The 14575-nt window shown below is 44.3% G+C and overlaps 1 protein-coding gene across 1 annotated transcript in view; it reads right to left on the bottom strand.

Annotated features, from left to right (window-relative positions):
* The window catches only part of LOC127635383 (cytochrome c oxidase subunit 4 isoform 1, mitochondrial-like), a 275045-nt gene that overhangs the window by 184745 nt on the left and 75725 nt on the right, over nt 1–14575 (bottom strand). The gene's annotated exons all lie outside the window — the stretch shown is intronic.

Raw genomic sequence — 14575 nt, 5'->3', positions numbered from 1 at the left:
GCCGAGTCTTCCGCATCAGACATGACGAGCCCGCTCTCCAATGCTGCGATCGATAGCTCATTTTCCTATGATTTTTCTGCATTTACACAAGCCAAATTTCTTTTGACAGTTTAGAATTTGCTTTGCATTTGCTTTTACCTCTTTGAGGCTCTTCAATGTATTCTAAGGTCCAACATTTTGATCAGTCTTTTCTTTCCTTGCAATAACACAGCAATGCATATCAAATGATTTATTCTGTTGAATAACAGCACAAGGTTTTTGTCATTGACCTCCAGTGTGGTTCTTTGAATCCATGGCTTTGAACAGATGACTTTTATTGTGATTTTACAGGCATGATGAGTTCTGCACCTCAAAAAGATAAGCACTTAGGCACAAGAAACGAAATGCCTGTGGGTAGCATTGAACATGCAGACTTATTGGAGTGGATAGGGCTACCAGGCACAAGGGTAATGTGATGAGGTCCATTGTCATCTAATGGACAGCCAGCAGAGTCATATACTTACTCTGATGAGCTAAAGTATCAAGAGTTCACTTTATCCTTGAGACAAAGAGAGTCAGAGAAAGAGAGAGTGGGTGAACAAGTGAAAGGATGTAATTATCTTTCGAGAGGGTCCCTTCTGAGAATGGTGAACATGTGAGATCTCACATATGGAGAGATGTCTGACTGGCCACGAGCAGAGCCGATGAGAAAACCTGCACAGGTGTGTTTCTACCAATCTCGCAACCCTTAAGGGGTACTACAGCTAGTCAAGAGCATCTTCCCGCATTTAACACAAATCACTAACATCTGGCTGAGGGCAACAACAATAAAAGCATAGTGTCACAGAATTGCAACATCTTTAGTCCTCCATGTTTTCAATTACTCTTCACAGTGGTAATTGGAAATATTTCATGGTCTTACAAAGTACACAGATGCCCATATTATTGCTGTATATCCACGGTTTTCAAACTGGGAGGCGGGCGTGAAGATTGATGATAAATTCACCAAGTGAAATTTTAAAAATCATAAATGTATATCTGTATTGATAAATGAAATGTATTGCCTTAATAGACCAAAATCCAGCTTAATAGACCATAGCTTTATGGTGTAAACTGTTAATGTTGAGAGCACAACATGCAAATCCTATGTTTTTCTATTAAATTTCCCTGCTCTTGCACTTGCACTTGCCACTTTTACGCTCAAAAGTTGTCCTATACATTCACAAATCTGTCATAAACCATAAAGCTCTGCATCTATTCATTTAGAAATCTGCCTCTGTTGGCATGTTATATCAAGGGAGAAATAATACCGGAGTTTGAGTAGTCAACTCACCATTTGGCTGGTAACTTTAAAAAAACAAATGCAGCAAAATACATGTTTAAATTTGTATTGTAAGTATGATATTCTAATGCTTGCTGATGATATAAGTAGCGTGAACAAATACAACCTTCAGCTAAGAGCATCTGTTGTGACTGACATCTTCTGTCAACTTGTGCAGCTGAAAAACAGCTACACAAGTTTATCTAGGACACAGAAATTCCGAAAATATGCGGAATAAAATCACGCGTGTCCATTATTACGAGTTCAACATGATCAGGTCGATGTGTCTCCATGTGTATGTGACAAGTGCAGTTTCACATAGAGACGGAGATTAGCTAATGTGATACGACTTTATCACAAATATTGGCAAAAACAGTTAAGTAATCCCATTGTCATGAGGACAAACCAGTATTTTCATTAAAAATAATGCAGAATATGGTTTCATATAATTATTAGTAACCTTTATAGCTGTTATTCTGTCATACTAATTTTAAAGTTATTGATCAGAGTTGGTGAATTTATCCAAAACCTGAAATATGATGAATTTTAATATAATACTAGAGTAAAATACCTCATAAAATGTCAAATAAGTGTCAAGAATGTACCTGCTCTTTTATATTTATATAGGCTATGTATTTTTTTATATTTAGCATAGGCTATGTTTTTTTATTATTTACTTTGCTATTTTAAAGGCCTATACACAATCAATGTATGTTACCAGGCATGATCTTATTTTTTTATTAAGAAAATTCACGTTGGATCATAATTTCTTTTTTCTAGTAAGACCTTTGATATTAGGGTAAAAAACATATTCTTGATAATAATGTTTGTATTGTTCTCTTACGAGAGGTTCTCTCGTATTGCGTAAGCTAGCTTACGCTACGGGAAAGATTCATCTTTTCTGAGATATTGAAGCCAAAAAATTATCCTTAATTTTGTATCATTTGTCAACGCAGTGCAGCAACTGCAGACCTTGAGCGGGCTAGCTAGCGAGCTCATTGGTTGCTCTCGCGGCAACTGCTGCAGCCTATAGACGAACTTGGGCTAACTCGCGTCCAATGAGAGGCGTACGCGCGCTACTGCATCAAAGCCCGCCAAAATGGGCGTGGCTAGAGTGCATATAAGCGTAGTTCGTAGGCTGGAACCCTGATTTTCATCTCTTCAGCGAAGCTCTTCGCATCTCTGAACTGGAAGCCGCGTCGCCGTTCGAGGGGCATCTAGCAAGCTTGGACAGCGCTCGAAGAAGCCGGCCGTCTCCGCCACCTTCAGCCATCCTGCGAGCTACGCCATCCGGCGACGTATCCTTTTTAGAGCAAGCTAGTTCTTAACGAACTTCACAAAGAGTAACGAGCATCTTTTTAAGATGCCTCGCACCACTTGCGCTTCATGCCGCGCCCCTCTCAGTGCCGGAGACCGCCACATCATCTGCGCTCTCTGCCTGGGACTGGGGCATGCAGAGCTCGCCCTCGCTGAAGGCGGATGCGACCTCTGCGAGGAGCTTCCAATGTCGACCCTGCGGGCTCGACTCGAAGCACTCAGAACCGAAACCGCCGCGCCGCCTTCCGTTACGCCGCGCAGGAAAAAACGCCGCTCCCAAAGGCTGCCAGAACCGGTGATAGAAGCGACTGCCTCGCTGGAGCCTCTCCCTCGAGCATCGCTCTCACCCTCCCCGCCCCCCCGGGATGCGCAGTTTCCGCCCAGCGGCTGCACTGCTGCCATCTCGGAGGACGAGGCGGAGGATAAGGGCTGTTCCATCATGGCTTCGGACAGCGAGGAGTGGTCAGGCTCCCACGCCTCCTCCTCGGCCCAGGAATCCAGCAGGACCCGTGCCGGAGTCGAAGGGGAACTAACACACCTCCTCACACAGGCCGTCGACCGCCTCGGGCTCGAGTGGTCACCGCCCCCTTAGCAGGCTCCCAACAGACTCGACGGCTGCTTTCTTCAGAGCCGTCGCCGCGCAACACCCGCGGCCCGGGCCGCTCCCTTCCTGCCGGAACTCCACACTCAAGGGCTACTCCTCCATCCCCCCGGTCGAGGATTCGGTAGCAGCACACCTTTGCCCGCCCTCCGCGAGATGGCGGTCTAAACCAGTGCTCCCGTCTAAGGCCTGCAGAGCGACTTCCGCCTATGTTGGCCGCGCCTATTCCGCCGCCGGCCAAGCCGCATCTGCTCTGCACTCCATGGCCGTCTTACAGATCCTCCAAGCGGACTTTCTTCGGGAGTGGGATGAGAAAGGCAGGCACCCAGAGGCTGTTACAGATCTAAGAAGCGCGACGGACCTCGCCCTTCGCGGCACCAAAGCTGCAGCCCAAGCTCTAGGGAAGTGCATGGCCTCGCTGACTGTGACCGAGAGACATCTGTGGCTAACGCTAGCAAACATGGGAGAAGCAGAGCGCTCCACGTTCCTCAACGCACCGCTCTCTCCGACCGGTCTCTTCGGCTCCGCGGTGAGTGGCAATGTTGACCGCTTTTTAGAAGTCCAGAAAGCCACCCAAGCCATGAACCTCTTCCTGCCGCGTCGCGCTAGCTCCTCTGCAGGCCGCCCACGTGACCAGCCTCCTGCACGAGCCTCTTCACAGCGCCCAGCTCAACAAAGTCAGACTTCTCAGCATCGACAGGGCGGCCGCAGACCGCTGCCCCTCCGCGGGCCTCGGTCTAAGGTCGCCCCCTGTCAGTCCCCCTCTCTCAGGCTACTACAGTGGTAGATTCAGCAGCCAACAAGCCGGTGATACTGCCCGCTTGCCTGCACTCAAACTCCGTTTTCACGGTGACCCAAAGAAATCTTGTAAAGAGCAAACATGCCTTATGTGTAGAAAATGTGCCCACAATCCAGTGTTCACCCCTACACAAAAGCATTACACTTCCTGTGTTCCTATCAGAGCCCACTCACATAAAGCGGACACAGCCCGCTCGAGTGTTAGAGTCAATAAACGCGCCTCACTAATCCGCAAGCGCGCTCTTCTCTGGCCAGCTCTGTCACACGACCAGCCTTATGTGTAGAAAATGTGCCCACAATCCAGTGTTCATCTCTACACACAAGTATTACACTTCCGTGTCCCGATCAGAGCCCACTCACATAAAGCGGACACAACCCGCTCGAGTGTTAGAGTCAATAAATGCGCCACGAATATGTGTGCGCTCCATTCTCTGCCCGCTCTGTCACATGGCCAGCAAACACTTCTCTGTATGTAAGTCCCGTGCTCGCGACTATGCTCGCAAGATCACTTCACAGATGTGACTCTTTCCCCATTCACCTCAATCGGAAGTCACTCACAGAGCAGCCTGTCCCTGCTGTCTGCGAAGCAGTCATGCATAAGCACAGTAAGCGCTCACACATTCTGTTCAGCTGCTGTGTGCGGCAATCAGGGCGATTTGGCCATTCACCCTCTAGCGTTACGCTTCAAAGCATGGGAAGCTATCCCAGGGATATCCAAATGGGTGTTAAGCACAATAAAACAGGGCTATTTGCTACAGTTCGATCGCCGCCTCCCGCCTCAGAGCTGCTCAAAACTATTGTGAACACGGAAGCAGCCTGCATGCTTCGCTCAGAAATAGCAAACCTTCTGTGCAAAAGGGCCATAGAGAAAGTGCCGCCTTCGCTGAGCTGAGTCGGGTTTTACAGCCGCTATTTTCTTGTTCCCAAGAAAGACAGCGGCCTCAGACCAATATTAGATCTCAGGGGTTTGAACAAGGTGCTTGCAAAAAGACCGCTCAAAATGCTTACAATCAGGAAACTCCTCACGCATACGCGCCAGGGGACTGGTTTATCTCTCTCGATCTGAAAGATGCCTACTTTCAGATTCAGATAAATCCCCGTCACAGGCCATTCTTGAGATTCGCCCGACGGCCAGGTTTATCAATACACCGCCCTTCCGCTCGCCTGTCTTTAGCACCTCGCACTTTCACGAAGTGCATGGATGCGGCGCCGCACCCCTGTGGAGTCAGGGCTTGCGAATTCTGAACTATTTGGACGACTGGCTGATTATGGCACAGTCACATACGGAGCTTCTGTCTCACAGAACAGTTCTCCTCAGCCATCTGAACAGTTTGGGTCTTGCAGTCAATTGGACCAAGAGCTCACTACAGCCCAGTCAGGCAATTTCCTTCCTTGAATAGAACTAGACTCGTGGCAATGACGGCTCGCTTATCTACACAGCGCCAAGCCGTGTTCAGCTGACTAGCCGCGTCCTTTCAGATGAACAGCCTCACGCCTCTGAAAAAATTTCAGCGAGTGCTAGGTTACATGGCCTCAGCCGCAGCAGTACTTCAGCTGGGTTTACTGCGCATGCTCCGCTTCAGCATTGGCTAAACACCCGCGCCTCGCCGGGCTTGGGCCACAGGCCGCCAGCCGATCAAGGTGACTCAGACCTGTATTTCAGCTCTGCAGCCCTGGACAGTGGCCGAATGGTATCAGCGGGAGTGACGATTGGAGCTGTATCTCGCCGAAAAGTCATCTTGACAGACGCCGCCCAACACGGGTTGGGGCGCCGTCCGCGAGGGCTCTCCGGTTTTTGGCCTATGGTCAGTTCAGGAAAAGCTCCTTCACATAAATTGTCTGGAAATGATAGCGGTCGAGTACGCGCTTGAGCGCTTTCTCCCGGTCATTCAGGGTCACCACATCCTGGTCCGCTCGACAACAGATCTGTGGTATCCTACCTAAACCGCCAGGGCGGTGTCAGATCCAGGAACCTCTTCCATCTGACTAAACGCATACTGAGTTGGTCCCAGTGCCACCTGCGCCACTGAGGGCGACGCACGTGCCAGGCCACCTGAACGACGACCCAGACAGACTGTCCAGAGACAATATTCCTCCAGGGAATGGTCCCTGCACGCTCAAACAGTCCAGAAGTTATGGCGCATATTCGGCAGAGCAGAGATAGACCTCTTAGCGCCAGAAGAGAACTCTCACTGCCCAATATTTTTCTCGAGGACGCTGGCCCAGGACTGGCCCAACCGCCTTTACGCCTTCCCTCCCGTCTTGCTATTGCCACAGGTAATGCAGAGGATCAGGGAAACACGTCACTCTGTGCTCCTCATAGCCCCGCGTTGGGAGAATCAGACATGGTTCCCGTAGCTTACGCAGCTGTCACTGACAGCGCCGTGGCCCATCCCAGTGAGAGCAGATCTCCTCTCTCAAGCTCGCGGCACGATCTGGCATCCCCACCCAGAGCGCTGGGCGCTGCACGCGTGGGTGATCAACGACTACCCGTCACTCTGCCAGAAGGGGTAATAAACACCATCATACACGCTAGAGCCCCTTCCACGAGAAGACTCTATGCGTCAAAATGGTCTGTGTCTGCACCGACAGAGACCTGGACCCACGGACATGTGGGGTGTCGTCGCTGCTCGTGTTTTTACAAGAGCGGCTGGATAAGGGCAGATCCCCATCCACGCTCAAAGTGTATGTGGCGGCCGTCGCGGCGCTCGCTGAACCCCTGCACGGCCAGTCACTGGGAAAAACGAGCTGGTCATCCGCTTCCTCAAGGGAGCTAGAAGGATGAACCCCCGCGCCCCATCGGTTCCTATCTGGGATCTTTCTATAGTTCTCGAAACTATGAAAGCCCCCTTTCGAACCGCTTCAATCCGTGGATTTGAAATACCTTTCACTCAAAACCGTTTTTCTGACTGCCCTGTCATCAGTCAAACGTGTGGGAGACCTTCACGCGCTGTCTGTCAGCGCTGCGTGTCTTGAGTTTGGACCAAGTGACTCCAAGGTCATTTTAAAGCCTAGACACGGCTATGTTCCCAAGGTGATCGGTACTCCTTTCAGAGCACAGGTCATTTCCCTATCGGCGCTGCCAGCATCCGATAGTGAACTCGACGGCAATCTCCTTTGCCCAGTCAGAGCACTGAGATTGTATACTGCACGCTCCGCCTCTTTCAGATGCTCTGAGCAGCTTTTCGTTTCGTTCGGAGGGCGCACCAAAGGTCTTGCCGCCTCGAAACAGACACTGTCTAGATGGATAGTGGACGCTATTGCTGCCGCATACGCGTCAAAAGACCTGCCATGCCCGTTGGGCATTAGGGCTCACTCCACTAGAGGCATGGCCTCATCGTGGGCATGGTCCAGTGGGATTTCCATTCACGACATATGTGTGGCAGCGGGCTGGGCTTCCCCCTCCACCTTTGTCAGATTTTACAATCTGGAAGTGCCCGCCCTGCAGGCAAAACTACTAGCAGTTTAATACGCTACAGCTCCCTGGTGAGCTGCACTGATGGGACTCATTCCACACAGACCGGCACCGCCGCTCTGTCGTTCCCTTCCCACTATGTGCTTATGTATTACACACACACTGGCCTGCACTCTTGCCGGCCAAATATTATTTCCCCACTCACAAGGGCTCCCCGGGTCCCCCCATCCCGGGGCTCATGCAGTGGATGCTTGGCGCGACGGCGTTGACAATGGGTTCCCATAGCGTAAGCTAGCTTACGCTAATACTGAGAGAACCTTTCGTAAGAGAACGAATCGGTTACCTAACGTAACCTCGGTTCTCTCTAGATGAGGGAACGAGTATTGCGTAGCCGGCCGTGCTCGCGCCACGGCGACTTTCAGCTTCATTCAATGAAAACCAGGGTTCCAGCCTACGAACTACGCTTATATGCACTCTAGCCACGCCCATTTTGGCGGGCTTTGATGCAGTAGCGCATGGACGCTCTCTCATTGGACGCGAGTTCGCTCAAGTTCAGTCTATAGGCTGCAGCAGTTGCCGCAGAGCAACCAATGAGCTCGCTAGCTAGCCCGCTCAAGGTCTGCAGTTGCTGCACTGCGTTGACAAATGATACAAAATTAAGGATAATTTTTTGGCTTCAATATCTCAGAAAAGATGAATCTTTCCCGTAGCGTAAGCTAGCTTACGCAATACTCGTTCCCTCATCTAGAGAGAACCGAGGTTACGTTAGTTAACCGATTCGTTTTCTTGTAAAAATATCAAAAAAATCTTTAAAACAAGATCAATGTGATTTCTCGTGTTTAGATATTTAGGTTTTTCAGGGAATGTATTTTTAACATGTATATTTTTTCTTATTGTATTTGCAGAGTTTTATAGTCAAAACAAGTGAAAAAATTGACCAGTGCTGAAGAAGTAACAAAAAAATGTAGAATACATCACTGAAATTATCTCTAACAGCTGTGTTACATTGAGAACTGGAGAGGGATAAAAAGGGAATCCAGACCTCTGGAGGGAGGGGGAGAGCAACACATGAAGCTGTGTGTCCATTTATGTTGAGTGGAAAAGCTGCCAGTTTGAGTCACACTTATGTTGGATTGTTCACCTGACCCCCACTTCCTCCTTCAATGGAGAGCTAGTGATCTGTCACACTGGATAACCAATTACGTTTACCAAAATGTACCGTATTCAAATGTACTGCCTTGGTAGAAACATATTGTGAGAAAGTGAGAATGTGAGAAAGTATAGTGTCAATAGGCACAATATTTCCTCATGTAACAAGTCTCAGTTTCTATTCCTCCGCCCCACCATATTAAATATTAGTCTGCTTTTTACATGCACTATTTTGATCACGAAGGTCTACATTTATTTCATGTGTTTCTTAGACAAAAAATGCTTTTCCTGTCTACACTGATGTTCTTCTCCAGTGTGCAAAATAAAACTCAGAAAATATGTAGGAATTTTCATGAGACTGGGTTGTATACTAGCATCTTAAAATCTTTTACCTCTAATCCACCCCCTTAACTGGCACAGTCATTCAAATTAAAAGGTATCTTCCTCAAGAGGGCACGTACCACCTGTAAAAGCAGAAATTTCCATTTGGAATTAAAAAACTCAGGACATTTTTTGACTTGGTCTTAGACAGGAAACAGTTGTACGTGATCAGTATGCTTGTTTAAATCTATCGGTTTGAAAATACATATAGAAATCCACCTGTATAATCTTCAGAGAATTAGTAAAAAAGCCCTTATACAGTAATTACAAATGACTGTGACTGGTGCATCCTGAACATACTACTCTCCAAAATAGTAGGCAGCATGCAGCATATATTGTGCAGTATGCAAATAGTCTGCTAATATTCAAATTTTTGTGCCATTGCTGGCTTAATACTGATAGTTGTCTCTACACATTAAACTGGGATAAGAGAAAGTATCTTAACATAAGCAAATTAAACATACAATTTACCTTTGAAAAGGAAGTTTACCCAAAAATTACAATTCTCTCATCATTTACTCACTCTAATGCTGTCTCAAACTCGTGTGACTTTCTCTCTTCTGTGGAACACAAACAAAGATATTTTTATGGGGAAATATATCCATACAATGCAGGTCAGGGGTCCAACACTTTCAAGCTCTAATAAGGACATTAAGACATATATTTTTGGGGTGAGATTTTACTTTAAGACAGAAAATATGTTTCTCAAAAGAAAGTGTACAAGAATGGTGTAAGTGTTTGTGCATTCTTCAAGAAGGTACTCGTTGTTTCATAATCTCAGAGTGTATGCAGTTTGAGGTTATGATAGAAAGTCTGAATTTAGCATCATTTTGTTACTGCGGTGGTTCAACAAGCCACCTTGTCTCTGGGAAGAGCATTGCTTTGTCTAATCAAATTTTGCTGTGCAGCTGCCTCGACCTCTGACGTCAGTCCATTGCGCTACCAATGCGAAACTACAGAAAGACTGTGACTAGGAAATTTGGTCAAAGGTATCTTGCTACAAAGAATTTGTGGCCCCAAACAAATTAATATTTTTACACTGATGTCATCGGAAACCATTTGTTTCCCTACAATTACAATAAAAGTATAGAGAGTCTCATACTGTTCAAAACCTTGTAAAGCTCTCTGGTTTAATCTGAACTCTGAAAGTGAACCTCACCTTAAACAGTATCTTTTTGTGTCAATGTTTACTTTTGGTTTTCAATATTTGCTCTCTATATAATATGGAAAGAAATAACCCCATTAACATACACTTAATAACAAATGACCCATGTAATTACACAATTTGTAAGAATGGTTGCTTTGAGAACTTTGAATGGATACACAGTTTGAGTTGTTTCCTTCTAGCATTTTCTGTCAGAAATGTTTCAGTCGCAATGCTATCAAACCTTCATTGTTCCATGTTATAAAGCAATCTGTATGTGAAATTGATTGCTGTAATGGTTGGGTGTATCATAATAAACAATTTTTACATTTATTGCTTGCATATATACCCAGAAAGGGAGTGTTTTTACATGTCTGGTTAATGAGCAAACACCCTTAAACATTGATAGATCATAACATGAGGCAATCTCTGTCTTTGAAGATAACTCATTGAACTTCAGCGGCTTGTCAACAGCCTACACATCTCATGCTCTGGATGGCCTAATATTTCTGGTTAATCTGTTCTCGATAGACTTTACCTTGAGTACATGAGATGTTGTTAGTGATTGCCAGATGATAATGTAGGTGAAAAACCTGTAACGTTACACTTGGGGCGGCTGTGGCTCAAGTGGTAGAGTGGGTCAGCCACTAATCGCAGGGTTGGTGGTTCGATTCCTGGCCCACACGACTCCACATGCTGAAGTGTCCTTGGGCAAGACACTGAACCCCAAGTTGCTCACAATGGCAGGCTAGCACCTTGCATGGCAGCTCTGCCATTAATGTGTGTGTGAATGTGTGAATGAGTCACAGTGTAAAGCACTTTGAATACCGTTAGGTTTAAAAAGGCACTATATAAGTGCAGACCTTTTACTTTAATAGTGAAATATTCCGTTAAATTTTAATACAGGAATGCCAGTAAACTATTGTGCTATTAACACACAATGCAGCTAGTTACTTTGGCATTACTTTAAGCTATAGTATAGCCTATAGCAAATAAGTGCTTCTAATTTTGCAATAACTAAGACCATGTTCTCATACATAACATTTTAAACAGCTGTGTGACCTCACTAAGTGTGTTGAAAATTAGCTGAAACTCATTAAGCAGAATGATTTCAAATTGGTGTCACCCCATGTAATACACTTCCAATGACATGCACAACATCAGATCTGTCTGTAATAGGGTGCAAACTGCAATGGTACATGAAGTATTTCCTGTTCTGTGAATTAGCTATTGCAGATGTGAACTGCTAATATCAGTTTGGCGGCCAAAAGCATCGGTACTGTACTCTCACGCTGAGATGTTAAGTCTGCTCACAGATGAGACTAGAGAATGTTTGTCGAGATTACTTAGAAGTTTCCATTTGTGTGGAGATGTGTTGCATGCAAACGGTGATATTTGAATGCTTAATGCCTTACATATGTGTTTGATCTAGATTCATATTATTTTATTTCTTTTAACATTCATTTGATAGACACATTAATCTAAATCAGTGCATTCAATATATACATTTTATCAGAAGATGTGTTCCCTGGGAATCTAACCCATGAACTTGGCATTGCTACAGAAACAACATGAACTGCTCTTGTGAACATGTTTTAAACAAAGAAGGGTTTTGATGGTAAACTGTATGTGGCAGGGCGGAGGGCGGGGCCGGGTCGTGATCATACACACCCGGTCCCTTAGCAGGCTAATCGAGCCTCCAAGAGGGATAAAGGTCGACTGCGGGGGATTGTGCGTTTACGGACATGTCCGTCATGTGTGTTTGTCTTTTGTTTGAGTTTGAAATTAAACTATTATTTGTATCGTCAAGCCGGTTCTCGCCTCCTCCATTCCATTGACTGCTTTACACTGTACCTTTTGCAGTTTATCTTGCATCAAGAATAACTTTTGTCTGTGTGATCTTATTTCAAAACTACATGAGATAGTTGGCCACAACGGTAGATGTGGTTGGGTTTGGTGACACTAAAAATGCTAATATGCAAAGCATGCATTTGCTACACAATCTCAACAAACTTTTGAAATACTTCTTAGCTTGAACAAATAAATGCTTGAACAAATAAATGCAATCCGTCTACATTGCAATGAGGCATATTGATTACAAAACAGTCCAAAAGTGACATCAATGTTGCATCTTTTTCATTTGGTTGGCCTGGATTTTCCACAGTAATCTTGGACTCTAAAGTCACAGGTCAATCAGTTAAATAATTATACGTAGTTTAACTGGGGCTGGGTTACTGTGCCCTTGATCTTTATAGGAACTTTATAGGAAAAAAGGTGGAGCAGACACCTTTGAGCTATACCTAAGAAAATATCCAATAGTGATATGAAGAGAAAGTTCTATATTGAAAAAGAAGAACAAAAATAAAAATAATTTTCACTTTGTGGGGGTCAGATGAGCTTAGGCCACAGCTTGTTATATGGCTTTAATCATCTACATGGAACTCATGTCATCAAACTCAATTAGCAGCTATTATCTGTCTGGAGATTAAAGATGAATGTAGTTTGCACAGTCAATATTAGTTATTTTCTGTCAGAATAGGAGCCATATTTTCAAATAGTGTCACTACATTCAACAACTTATACTGTAGGTCAGATGACAAAAAGAAGAAACTTCATCTCATTGAAATTTGTATAAAAGTGCTATAATTATAAAATAAGTGCTTCAAGGCTCTCAAAAATGATAACTGCACCATGTCATTATCTTGGATATTTTTACTATACCGTTAGCACCTTGTTTTTAAGAAGCTTGAGTAATCTATACATTAATGGGCTTATATGTCTGCTGATTAAATAGTTGCTAAAAATGAAAGAATAGGGTTCTCTGAAAGGAAAGGTTCCCATTCTGTATTGCATGATTTGAGATGCATGATTTAGCAACATTAAAAATCTGTGATGGCTTCACTCCTTGAAATAATTCCATTTACTTGCTAATTGAGTCTCTTACATAGCAAAACATGGCTGAATATTGCTGATTGCTTCACTGAAGTGAAGTGAAATAGAGAGAGATCATCTCTGTATAATCAACAGATGTGCTCGGGATCAAGCGATACATTTCAGCTGAGCTGGCATAAGCAATTCTATAGCTATGTTATTATAAACTGCACAGTGAGGCTGACAAAGGTGTGTTTAAAGCTCACATATTAGTGTTTGAGCTAAAAGGGGTCAAGGCCATGCTTCCTACTGAAATTTTAGACTGTCAAATCAAACATTAGTAAAGGCCTTAATCATGATGGGAATTTATTGAAGGCAAAGCAGATTTTATTGGAATACCACTGTGTGGGTTCACTCACAGTCACGACAGCCACAAATAACATAAAGAAGGCTTAATTCTAAGCTTTATTGTCTTTGATAATGTGTTCTGAAATGGAACATTTATGACCTAAACATATTGCTTTACTTGCACTTAGGCTTAAATTTGCCTGAGATTTAGAAAGCCTCAGCGTTTAAAACCCTTCCTGTTTCAAAAATCACCCTTGCCCATCAATCTCTGCCTGTACTAATAGATGTTAAGAGTGCTTCGATTATTAAGAAACCCCTGCCAGATCTATAAGACATTTTTAAGCAGAAATTCAATTGAGCATGCATTTAAAGTGTTCTTATCTAATTTTTGTTTAGAAAGCAGCTATTTGTTAATCTGCCATATAATTAACTTTCTACATTGGTTTGTAATGCATATTTATAAAAAAATATATAGAATTAAAATCTTTTATTTGACTTTATTCATTGTTATGGAATAATTTCCCAACATGAAAAATGACCATGACATGCAGTACATGCCCATTGTCGGCCCTAACAACCTTTAGTGTCGCCCCCTATCGGTTCTAAAAGGAGTCACAGCACTAACTCTGAAATTCCTAAATTACTACAGGTTTAATGTTTTGGTTCACGTTTGACATTTTCTTTTTCTTGGCTTTAAAACAATCACAGGGAGCTCAGTTCAGTGGCATCAAGCGAACGACGTTACTTATTTTCACTTAACTCAAAAAATCCATCATGAATATTTATAGAATATTTACTCATTAGTATACATACAAAAAGGAATAAGTTTAATACAAATGTTTTTACACACACACACACACAAGACATGTCCCTCATTTTCCAACAAAAATCTGTGTTCCAGTGATGCACATACAATGGAAGTGAATGGGACTGAAATCGGAAGTGAAATCTCACTGTTTCAAAACTGTAGCCACAAGACCTAAACAATATGTGTGTTAACATGATATCAACGCAGTGGTGGCTCAGCGGTTAAGGCTCTGGGTTACTGACCAGAAGGTCAGGGGTTCAAGCCTCAACACCACCAAGATGCCACTGTTGGGCCCTTGAACCTATCTGCTCCAGGGCTGCTGTATCATGGCTGACCCTGCACTCTGACCCCAGCTTAGCTGGGATATGTGAAAAATAAATAATTTCACCATCTATATGCAGAAATGTATGTGTGACAATTGATTTATTTATTTATTATAAAAT

Source organism: Xyrauchen texanus, chromosome 42, assembly GCF_025860055.1.
Source record: "Xyrauchen texanus isolate HMW12.3.18 chromosome 42, RBS_HiC_50CHRs, whole genome shotgun sequence".
Classification (NCBI taxonomy): Eukaryota; Metazoa; Chordata; class Actinopteri; order Cypriniformes; family Catostomidae; genus Xyrauchen; species Xyrauchen texanus.
This window is presented reverse-complemented; position numbering and strand designations above follow the sequence as displayed.